We start from the raw sequence: 12,743 nt of genomic DNA on the forward strand, positions 1-12,743 counted from the left end.
AAAGCTCCATCGTCTCAGCCCAAAATCTCCTTAAGCTGATAAGCAACTTCAGCAAAGTCTCAGGATACAAAAATCAATGTGCAAAAATCACAAGCATTCCTATAACCAATAACAGACAGACAGAGAGCCAAATCATGAGTGAACACCCATTCACAATTGCTACAAGAGAATAAAATACCTAGAAATCCAACTTACAAGGGAAGTGAAAGACGTCTTCAAAGGTAACTACAAACCACTGCTCAATGAAATAAAAGATGACACAAACAAACCGAAGAACATTCCATGCCCATGGATAGAAAGAATCAATATCATGAAAATAGCCATACTGCCCAAGGTAATTTATAGATTCAATGCTATCCCCATCAAGCTACCAATGACTTTCTCACAGAATTGGAAAAAACTACTTTAAAGTTCATATGGAACCAAAAAAGAGCCCAGATTGCCAAGACAATCCTAAGCAAAAGGCACAAAGCTGGAGGCATCACGCTACCTGACTTCAAACTATACTACAAGGCTACAGTAACCAAAACAGCATGGTACCAGTACCAAAACAGATATATAAACCAATGGAACAGAACAGAGGCCTTAGAAATAACACCACACATCTACAATCATCTGATCTTTGACAACCTGACAAAAACAAGCAATGGGGAAGGGATTCCCTATTTAATAAATGGTGCTGGGAAAACTGGCTAGCCATATGTAGAAAACTGAAACTGGATCCCTTCCTTACACCTTATACAAAAATTAATTTGAGATGGATTAAAGACTTAAATGTTAGACCTAAAGCCAAAAAAACCCTAGAAGAAAACCTAGGCAATACCATTCAGGACATAGGCATGGGCAAGGACTTCATGACTGAAACACTAAAAACAATGGCAACGAAAGCCAAAATTGACAAATGGGATCTAATTAAACTAAAGAGCCTCTGCACAGCAAAAGAAACTACCATCAGAGTGAACAGGCAAGCTACAGCATGGAAGAAAATTTTTGCAATCTACCCATCTGACAAAGGGCTAATATCCAGAGTCTACAAAGAACTCAAACAAATTTACAAGAAAAAGCAAACAACCCCATCAAAAAGTGGGCAAAGGATATGAACAGACACTTCTCAAAAGAAGACATTTATGCAGCCAACAGACACATGAAAAAATGCTCATCATCACTGGTCATCAGAGAAATGCACATTAAAACCACAATGAGATACCATCTCATGCCAGTTAGAATGGTGACCATTAAAAAGTCAGGAAACAACAGAAGCTGGAGAGGATGTGGAGAAATAGGAATGCTTTTACACTGTTGGTGGAAGTGTAAATTAGCTCAACCATTGTGGAAGACAGTGTGGTGATTCCTCTGGGATCTAGAACTAGAAATACCATTTGACCCAGTGATCCCATTACTGGGTATATACCCAAAGGATTATAAATCATTCTTCGTTAAAGACACATATGTTTACTGCCGCACTATTCACAATAGCAAAGACTTGGAACCAATCCAAATGTCCATCAGTGATAGACTGGATTAAGAAAATGTGGCACATATACACCGTGGAATACTATGGAGCCATAAAAAAGGATGAGTTCATGTCCTTTGCAGGAACATGGGTGAAGCTGGAAACCATCACTCTCAGCAAACCATCACAAGGACAGAAAACTAAACCCTGCATGTTCTCATAGGTGGGAATTGAACAATGAGAACACTTGAAAACAGCGCGGGGAACATCACACACTGGGGCCTGTCGGTGGATGAGGGGCTGGAGAAAAGACAGCATTAGGAGAAATACCTAATATAAATAACGAGTTGATGGGTGCAGCAAACCAACGTGGCACATGTATACCTATGTATCAAACCTGCACATTGAGCACATGTACCCTAGAACTTAAAGTATAATAATAATAATAATAATAGTAATAAAAAACCTTGGATCCAGCCATTCGAATTCCACTCCTGGAATCAATCACAAATGCACTCAGGAAAATGGTTTGTCCTTTGTTCTCTTCTGGAATTGTTGACTTTAGAGCTGGAGTCTGACCAGTCATCTTAACACCAAGTGGAAAAGTCACAAAAAATCACACGGAACTTGACACTGACATTATAGAATTACTGAATTAATGTCAGGGTTTGATATCTTTCAGACCTCCTATTACCTGGGAAAAATAATTTACTATATATAGATTTGCATTATTTATGTAGATTTCCCTTATCCACAGTAAATACAAAGTCTAACTGAACATGGATACTATCCTACCATATATTGAGATACAACTTCAAAACCATTTTCATTAAAATAATTATGGTCCTGGGATAGAAACAGGTTAAATACACCAAAGGACAACGGGAAGGCAGATATACCTATTAATACATAAAAACCTGATAGACAGTAAAGAGACCATCAAAAAAAAAAACGAAAAAAGAAAAGAAAAGTCCTGGAGCATGATAGCACACATTCCCTATTCCCTGATCTTCCCTTCTAAATGCAACTGAATACCCTGAAAATAATTCTACAGTCATTCATAAAAGGACTGTAAAATGTGGAAAGCAGCAAGGCTTTTCATGGCCTATGAACCAAGGGCTTAAAGAATGAGACCACAGTGAATTCCTAGGTTTTTGTTTTGCTTTGCTTTGCTTTTTTTTTTTTTTTTTAATTCCCATGTTTCTCATCCTAGGCACAAGAAAGACCTGCAACTCAGAACTCCAACAGACATAAAAATAACAAAAAAAGAAAATGTCCCTCTCTCTGTCTCAAGGATCAGCAAAGGGGAAGCCCAGAAGGTGCTTAATGAGGATACCTATACTCAGTAACTGTGGTGGGCTTGATCTGCCTGTAAGAACAGCACTAGTAGAACCCAGATGACCTGATCCATCCCATGCTGTGTGCCACTAGCCACAGGCCTGATCTGCCTATAGCCATGTTACCAGCAGAGTTCAGGGACCAGCACATACCTCACCCATACCTGTTGACAACAGTGGGGCTGATCCTTGTTGAGTTGGAGTGGCAATGGTGGAACCTCGACTGGTTGATTCATCCTCTGCCCCACACCAGGTTCTGGTGCCTCATAGTTCTCAAACCAGCAAGAGAATATCACCTAGGCCTTAAAGCTTCAATAACTGAAAACCACCCAATCTCAGTGACTACTGTTTCTCCACCTAACAGCAGAAGATGATCTAGGTCCAGGTATCTCCTGGTCCTTCATACAAAAGCAGAAGGCAAACCAACCCTGAAATCACATAAACCTCAACCTAGGGAAAGAAAGTCATTGAGTCCCCACAGATCCTGGTTCTCTACGTGATGGCAGATCACTCCCCACTTCCATCCCAACAAGTATGGCAAAGACTGGGAAGTCTTCCATAACTAGGTGGGTAAAAAAGAAGCCAGGGGAAATGCTGATCATCTTATAAGCTAAGTATGTCCTTACCTTCATGTACTAACAACAGATTGTCCAGGGAATTGCCTTCCATAGGGCAGGAGACGTTAGTAAAGATACAGCAGTAGCTCAACATAGACAGAAGAACAGAGCAGAGCAGAATAGCATGCAAGGGCTCAGAAAACTAAACTGCCATTGGAACTGCAACCCACAAAAATAGATCAGAATCTACACAATAAATCTAAAGAGGGTCACTTCTTTATTTTAATTATAATATGTTAAAATATATGATTTAAATGAGATAAATTGTCTTTAAAAATAATATCAAAGAAGCCCAGGACACAAGTTATTATAAAGTCACTCTTTATGTTAGGAAAGCAACAATTTGAGTAATAAAAGACAATCAATCTGTACCAATACAGAAACTAATCAGATATTTAAATTACCTAGCAATGATTTTTAAAATTCATTATAATATTGCTTTAAGTGTAATTATAAATGTCTTTGAAACAATTAAAATAATCTCAGCAAAGAGATTACATTTATATTTATAATATTCATATTACATTTTTATAATATTTATAATATTTATATTATATTTTTATAATATTTATATTTATATTATTATATATAATTTTATATAATTATATTTAATTTTATTATATTATTATATATAATATAATTTTATTATATAATTATATATAATATAATTTTATTATATATTTTTATTTAATTTTATAATTTTATTTAATATATAATTTTATTTAATTATATATTAAATATATTATATTTATATTAAATATTATAAATATAATATAAATATAATATTTATATTATATTTATAATATTAAATATTATAAAAAGAGAAATTATAGAAATAAACTAATAAAATAACTGAAAAGTTTTAAAACTTTACCTGGTACAAACTGACCTGAAAAACACAAAAACCAAAATGGAAAAGTAGACAGGCTCCATAATACAGGAAAGATGAAGAAAGATAGAATTAGAAAACTTGAGAAGATATCAATAGAATTTATCTCACTGAAACAATGTAAAGAAAATAGAGAAAAAGTGAACAGAGACTCAGGGATGTCTGGGACAAGAATAAAAGAACTAATTTACATATCACTGGAGTCCCAGAAAAGAGGACAAGGGACATGGAGCTAAAATATTAATCAAATAAATAATGACTATAACTTCCCTGATTTAGGAAAAGGCATAAGTCTATAAAACAAGAAGCTGGCAAAATTCTCAGTAAAATGAATCCAAAGAAATTCACACTATGACACACTACAATTAAAGTTTTGGAATCTAAAAATGAGGACAAACTATATGAGCAATCATACAGAAATTACACGTTACCTATAGAAGAACATCAATTTGCATGATCGTCAAATTCTCCTTTGAACCCTTGGAAGAGAAAAGGAAGGAGCACATATTTTTCAGGCACTAGAAACAAAGACCTGTCACCAATGAAATCTATACTCCATGAAATTTTTCTTCAGGAATAAAGAGGAAAGCAACACATCCTTAGTTTAAAAAAAAATCCAACGAAGTATAAAATAAGTTGTATATAAACTTCAAAAATGGGCAAAAGACATAAACAGATCAAATAGGATATGTCATTGGCAGATAAGCAGGTGACATGCATTTATCTTAATTGGTCATTAGAACATGCAAACTAAAATTATAATGATATATCACCACAGACCTATTAAGAAACAGGGAAAACACCAAATTCTGACAAGGACGCAAAGAAACTGGATCACGATCACCAAAAAATCGCCATGGGTAGGTAAAAGTGTACAGCCACTCTGGAAAACTGTATGTTTCTTATAAAACTAAACATGCATTTAACAAAAACCCATCAGTTGTACTTGTCAATATTTAGCCCAGAAATAATCAAAACATACACACACACACACACACACACACACACACCACACAATGTACATAAATTTTCCTGGAAGATTTATTTGTAATACTTCCAAACAGGAGTCAGTAGTGATGTCCTTCAGTGGGTAAGTGGTTAATTAAATCGTGCTACACACATACCATGGAGTTTTCTTAAGTTATACCAAATATATATATAAAAGAATGAAATACTGATATGTGCAACAACCTGTGTAACTGCAAACAGAATTACAATGAGTGAAAATGGTCAGTCCCAGATTACATACTGTACAATTTCATTTCATACTGTTTGGAAAACCTACAAATTCTAGAAATTAAGAACAGATTCATAGTTTTCAGGGCTTAGGGGACAGAGTTAGTAAGCAGGGAGGTTGATGTGGATATAAAAGTACAACATAAAGGTTCTTGTGGTGCTGCAACTGTTCAGTCAGTATCTTGATGTTGGTAGTAGATACACAAACTTACACAGTTAATCATATTGTACTGTAATCTCCCCTTAACTATGAGAGATATTGTCTAAGATTTCTAGTGGATGCTTGAAACCCCAGATAGTACAAAACCCTGTATATATGTTTTTTTTCCTATGCATACATACCAATGATAAAATTTAATTTTTAAATTAGGTAGAGTAAGAGATTAACAATAAGAGCTGATAACAAAATCGAATAGTTATAACAACATGTCAGCATCACCACCTTTGCACTCTGGGACAATTTAAAAAATTATTTTATTTTTATAAACTTATGGCATACAAATATAATTTTCTTATGTGGATATATTGCAAAGTGGTGAAATGAGGGCTTTCAGCATATCCATCTCTGAGGTGATGTACATTTTACCCATTAAGTAATTTCTCATCTTCTACCACATCTCATCCTCCCACTCTTTTCAGTTTCCATTGTCTATCATTCCACACTCTACATCTATATGTACACATTATTTAGCTTCCACTTTTACATGAGAACACGCAATATTTTTCTTTCTGTTTCTTTTGAGTCATTACTTAGTAAAATAAGGATGTCTTGAACATAAGTACTGCACTGCCTTGACATTCAATCTGATAATCAAGATGGCTACTAAGTAAGTAATGGGCCTGTAGCGTATATATAGTGTGGATATGCTGGACAGAGATGGAGCAGGATGGAGCAAGATCTCCTTGAGCTACTCAGTACAGCATACTATTGAAAGTTCTGAAATAGATCACACAGCCATAAAACAATTCTCAGAAAATTCAGAAAAACTTGAATCATACCAAACACAATCTCAGACCACAGCTCAATTAAAAATAGAAATCAATACTAAGAAAATTGCGCAAAACTGTATAAGTACAAGGAAAGTAAACACCCTGCTCCTGAATAACTTGAGTAAACAATGAAATTAAAGCAGAAATCAAGAAATTCTTCAAAACTAATGAGAACACAGATAAAACATACTGGAATCTCTGGGACACAGCTAAACCAGTGTTAAGAGGTAAGTTTATAGAGCTAAATGCCCACATCACAAAGTTGGAAAGTTCTCAAATTAGCAACCTAACATCACACTTAGAGGAACTAGAGAAACAAGAGCAAACCAAGTGCAAAGCTAGCAGAAAACAAGAAATAACCAAAATAAGAGCTGAACTGAAAGGAAATTTAGACACAAAACACCATAAAAAAGATCAATGAATCCAGAAATGTTTTATTTGAAAGAATAAATAAGATTTCTAGACCATTAGCTAGACTAATAAAAAATAAAAGAGAGAATACTCAAATAGACACAATCAGAAATGACACAAGTGACATTATCACCAACCCCACAGAAATACAAAAAACCCTCAGAGACTACTATGAACATGTCTATGCACACAAACTAGAAAACCTAGAAGAAATGGATAAATTCCCAGAAACATACAACCTCCCAAGATTGAACCAGGAAGAAATTGAATCCCTGAACAGAATGATAAGTTGAACTGGTAATTCAAAATTTAGTTGAAACTGAATTGGTAATGAAAAGCCTACCAACCAGAGAAAGCCCAGGAGCAGATGATTTCACAAGTGAAATCTACCAGAAGTATAAAGAAGAGCTAGTTATCATTCCTACTGATACTATTCCAAAAACTTGAAGAGGAGGGACTCCTACCTAACTCTTTCCATGAGGTCAACATCGTCCTGATACTAAAACTTGGCAGAAACACAACAAAAAATGAAAACTTCAGGATGAAGTTGATAAATGTAGACACAAAAATTATCAACAAAATACTAGCAAATCAAATCCAGCCCCATAATAAAAAGCTAATCTACCATGATCAAGTAGGCTTGATACTATGCTCACTACCTGGGTGACAAAATCAGCTGTACTCCAAACCCCCAGTGATATGCAATTTATCAAAATATCAAACATGCACATGTATCCCTGAACCTAAAATAAAGTTAAAAAAACTTATGAAATTGTTTATTTCTGGAATTTTCCATTTAATGTTTTCAAATCAAGGTTGGCCACAGGTAACAGAAACCACAGAAAGCAAAGCCATGGACAAGGGATAAGGGGAGACTACTGCATAGAGTTTACTACACACACATACACACAGACACACACACATACACATACATGAACACACACAAACACAAATGCGTAGAAGTAAAACTGGACATATCTGAATAAAATAACTGGCTTATATCATCATCATATCCTGGCTATGTTGTCATGCAAAAATGTTTTGCAAAATGTTATCACTGAGAGACTCTTAGCCCTCTTTTCTTAAAACTGCATGTGAATTTACAAATATCTCAAAATAATAATTTAATTTAAAATAAAGCAATGAACTTCAAATTTTAGCTCTGACATGCAAATGGCTTGAAAGTTGTATTTCCCATCATTACAATAAGATGGAGCTGAACAAATTGAAAATCAATGTTTTTTCTTTGACCCATTAGAGGACAAGGACTGCATGACAAATCACCATCCCAAAATCTGGGGAGAAAGGATCATTTAGTGATATGCAGCTGAGATCTGCTTACCTGAGGCAATAGCTGCTGGAAACATAAACTGATAGGAAGACGTAAATAACAATTTTGACAAACTGATGGAGGTTAAACATGGACTAGCATGTAAGTAAGAAGCCCCTGAAGCTGCAGTCTGAGGGAAGGGACCCACATTTTTGTGGGCTTTACTTACAGGAACACCACAGGATTCCCAGATTGAAGATTGGAGAAATACCTAGCCATGGTTTTAATAACAGGAAAGGAAGCGTAATCACTGTGAAATAAGCCCTGAAATCCCTCTATAGAAAAGGTGTATCCTCCAGAAGAAAAGACTTTTAAGGGCATGGCTCGCTCTCAAGCCACCTTTATCCTTCCTGTGTCACCTAAGGAAGGGGAAAGACACTAAACTGGGGCCAGGATTTCAAAAGACACATTTGCATTGCTGCAGCCGGGGCAGAGAAAAGGGCCCTGGAGAGAAAGTATAGTCATATCACCAGAAAAACATCTGTGCATGTTATACTCCACCAACACACTACACTACATTACAATAGTGAGATTTAATCAGAAGATTATAGAATACTTTCCCTCCTCCATCACATCAACAGGGCTCAAGTATAATCATGAATTTGAGCTGGAAGAGCTCATATTCTCTCTAAGGAGAAGTGCTTAGAAAAGCCCAAAGTCAAGAAGAAAACAAAACTAGGACAGAAGCAGAATGTGAAATTCTGACACCTATGGCTACAGCACACATTAAGCACAGCCTAACTCCTAACTTGATGATCATAAACCAGCATACAAGAGGCCTATGTAACTCAGTTTCAATGACCTGATACAATATACCTGGTTTTAAACAACAAAAATTATAAGGCCTGCCAAAAGACAAGAAAAACACAGTATGAAGGGACAATTAAATCATCAGAAAAAGATGCGGATATGATATAGGCATTGGAGTTATCAGACAAGACTTTAAAATAACTATCATGAGCACATGAAAATCTTTATTCTTTAATAGAATGAGTAGACAACATGCAGGCACAGATGTGTAAGAGGAACAGCAATATGGAAACTCTAAAAATCAAAAGGAAATGTAACAGAAATGAGAAATGTCTGTGATGGAATCATTGGTACACTAAAAAGCAGAGGAAAGAATCAGTGAGCTTGACAATAGGTCAATAAAAACTTCCCAAACTAAATGCATAGAGAATATAAATTAATAAAACATAACAGAACACCTAAGAACTGTGAGACAACTTCAAAAGTAAAACATACAAGCAATTGGAATACCAGAAGAAAAGGAAAGAGAGAATACAACTAAAGAAGGTAATGTAATAATGACTGAGATTGTCCTCAAATTAATGGCAGACCGAACAACGAATTCAGGAATTTCAGAGAATACCAAGTAGAAAAAGGCATGCACGTGCATGCACGCGCACACACACACACACAAACACACACACACACACACACACCCCTAAGCATGTCATATTCAAACTGCAGAAAACCAAAGACAGTCTTGAAAGTATCTAGAGGAAAGGAACACCTCACAAATGGAAGAACAAAGACAAACATTACAAAAGACTACTCATCAGAAAAGGTGTAAATGTTAAGAAAGTGGAGTGATATACTTAAAAGTATTGAAAGAAAATCCCCGCCGACCTAGAATTCTATATTCAGTGAAAGTATTTTTCATACATGGAGGAGAAATAAAGACTTTTTGAGACTAACAGAAAGTGGGGGAATTCACAGCCTTCAGATCTACCCTACAAGAAAAATAAAGGAGTTCTTCAGGAAATGAAAATCAATATGTGTCAGAAACTGGGATCTACATAAAGAAAAAAAAAGCATCTGAGAAAGAATAAATGAAGGTGAAATCTTTTATTTTTAAAAATTCATTTAAAACATAACTATTTAAAGTAATTATCGTGGCTCAATACCCCAAGCAGTACCTGCAACTGAGAATTCTTCCTGGGGAGATCGCAGCCCATCTGCATGGCTCAAGAGTTCGTGAACTGCAAAATCCAACCTGGGAAGGTGGTTGTGTTCATTAAGCCCACTTGTCCATACTGCAGGAGGGCCCAAGAGATCCTCAGTCAATTGCCCACCAAACAAAGGCTTCTGGAATTTGTCGATATCACAGCCACCAACCACACTAACAAGATTCAAGATTACTTGCAACAGCTCACGGGAGCAAGAATGGTGCCTTGAGTCTTTATCGGTAAAGATTGTATAGGCGGATACAGTGATCTAGTCTCTATGCAACAGAGTGGGGAACTGCTGACGCAGCTAAAGCAGACTGGAGCTCTGCAGTAACCACGGAGCAGGCCCCATGCTGACGTCCCTCCTCAAGAGCTGGATGGCATTGCATATGATGACAGCACTTCCTGGTGGATGAATTTAGGGACACATACAGCTTTTTTCCTCTTTTGGCTCAGTATTTAAAAGTGGGCCAACTTGCTCTTAACCACAGGGCCAAGAAGGTTGATGGGCCATCTTGATTTTCTTCTGGATGTGCTCTTTGGTTTTCAGAAGACTGTGACAAGTTCTGGCCCAGGATTCGCTCACTGACCCTCAATTGTTCTCTTTGGCACGCGTTTCTTACTGTTCTCCATGTGTCAGCATGTCTCTACCTCTAAGCCAGCGTTTTTCAACGATGTTTATCCTGACTCCTTCTCTACAATGATGAATCCACAGTTGGTTATCTGCTACTGCCCACTAGCTGAAATCATTTTGTTGCTTGACTTTATGGAGTTTATATTATGAAATCAGTGGGTATTTTGAATGTGTTCTTTCAAACTACATGCATCTCTCCACTCAACTCCACCCCATCCCATCCCATCTTCAAAATCACTGCTCTGAACCAGCGTTCTCCACCTTATCCTCCACGGATCTCATAGGAAATGTTCAACAATTCTTTGAAAGGTCACAGGACCCAATTGGAGAAATCATATGAAAAGCATAGTTGGTCTTGGTGTCACATGGATCAGAGGCACAAGGCAGAGGCTGTGGTCATGCGGAACGCTCTGTTATTTAAGATGGCTATCCAGATAATCCTGAACACTGTGTATTTATTTGATGTAGACTACAAGCAAAGATTAAAGCATGAAATGTAAAACATCTGAGAAAACTTACAGCCCCCTACACCATGAGTGTATCTGTGAAGGAGCCCCCACACTTTCAAAACTTAAGAATCCCTTATCATGAAGTTTGCCTGTTCTAGAATTGTAAGATTGTTAATTCCCTTTTTCAGTCTCTAGTGATGACACTTAATTTCTTTTCTAATTAAAAAACCTATATATGAAAACAATAAAATAAAGTAATTATCATAAAAATGTATTGGCTGAGTATAGCCAACAACATTGTCACAAGGATAGGAGGGAGAAAATGGGAATTCTCTGTTATTGGGTATTTGCTTTACCCATGAAGTGGTACAGTATTATTTGAAAACTGAGATTAGTAGAAAATATATATTATAAATGATCAGGGTAGCCACTCAAAAAGTAAAATAATAATAATAATAATAATAATAACAGGTTAACAGATGAGGCAAAATTGAATCATATAAAGCACGCAATTTAGACTAGAGAAAGAAAATAAATGGGGTTGGGAGACAAAAACAAAAGCATAATTGAAGTTATACATATGTTGATATTAATCTAACTATTTCAATAATCAGTTTACATAACAATGATCTAATTATATAAATTAAAATAAATCATCAGAATGGATTAAAAAACACCCCAGAACCCAATTATATGTTGTCTACAGGAAGCCCACTTTGAATATAAAGATACAGATTGATTAAAAGCAAAGGAATAGGGAAAGTTATACCATTCAGCAGTAGAAGAAAGTTATAGCAATTAGCAAACACTAATTTTTTTAAGTGTAGTAGTTGTATTTACTTCAGACAAAGCAGACTTCAGAACAACAAAAATAGATCTAGCATAAAGAGGGGCATAAAATAATTATAAAGGATTGAATCTCCAAGATAATATAACATCACCTAACAATAGAAAATCAAACTACATGAGGAAAAACTGCTAAAACTGAAAATAGACAAATTTACTATTACATTTGGAAATGTCAATGATCATCTGCCAGTAACTGACAGATTATGTGGGCAGAAAATCAGTAAGGATATAGATAAAATGAACAGTACTATCAGTCAATTTGTTCTAATTGACATTTTTAGAATACTCCATCAACAGAAGCAGAATAGAGTTTCTTTTAAGCTCAAAACAAAATTGAATAAGATGGACTGTATTTTGTACAATAAAGCCATAGGTTAACGTTGTATTAGGGAAAGAATATTATAAAGCATATTCTAATACCACAGTGGAATTAAACTAGAAATCAAGGAATAGGAAACTAGGAATAGAGCTGGAAAATTCCCAAATATTTGAATATTAATTTGTATACTTCTGAATTTTACATGGATAAAAGAAGTCTCAAGATGAATGAAAAAATATTTTGTGCACAATGTGCAGGTTAGTTACATATGTATACA

General features: G+C 35.5%; 1 pseudogene; it reads left to right on the forward strand.

Moving 5' to 3' along the window:
• The first annotated feature begins 10,228 nt into the window (after nt 1–10,228).
• LOC129486065 (glutaredoxin-1-like) lies at nt 10,229–10,549 on the forward strand (annotated as a pseudogene).
• Nucleotides 10,550–12,743: the final 2,194 nt, after the last annotated feature.

Source organism: Symphalangus syndactylus, chromosome 7 (assembly GCF_028878055.3).
Source record: "Symphalangus syndactylus isolate Jambi chromosome 7, NHGRI_mSymSyn1-v2.1_pri, whole genome shotgun sequence".
NCBI classification, from domain to species: Eukaryota; Metazoa; Chordata; class Mammalia; order Primates; family Hylobatidae; genus Symphalangus; species Symphalangus syndactylus.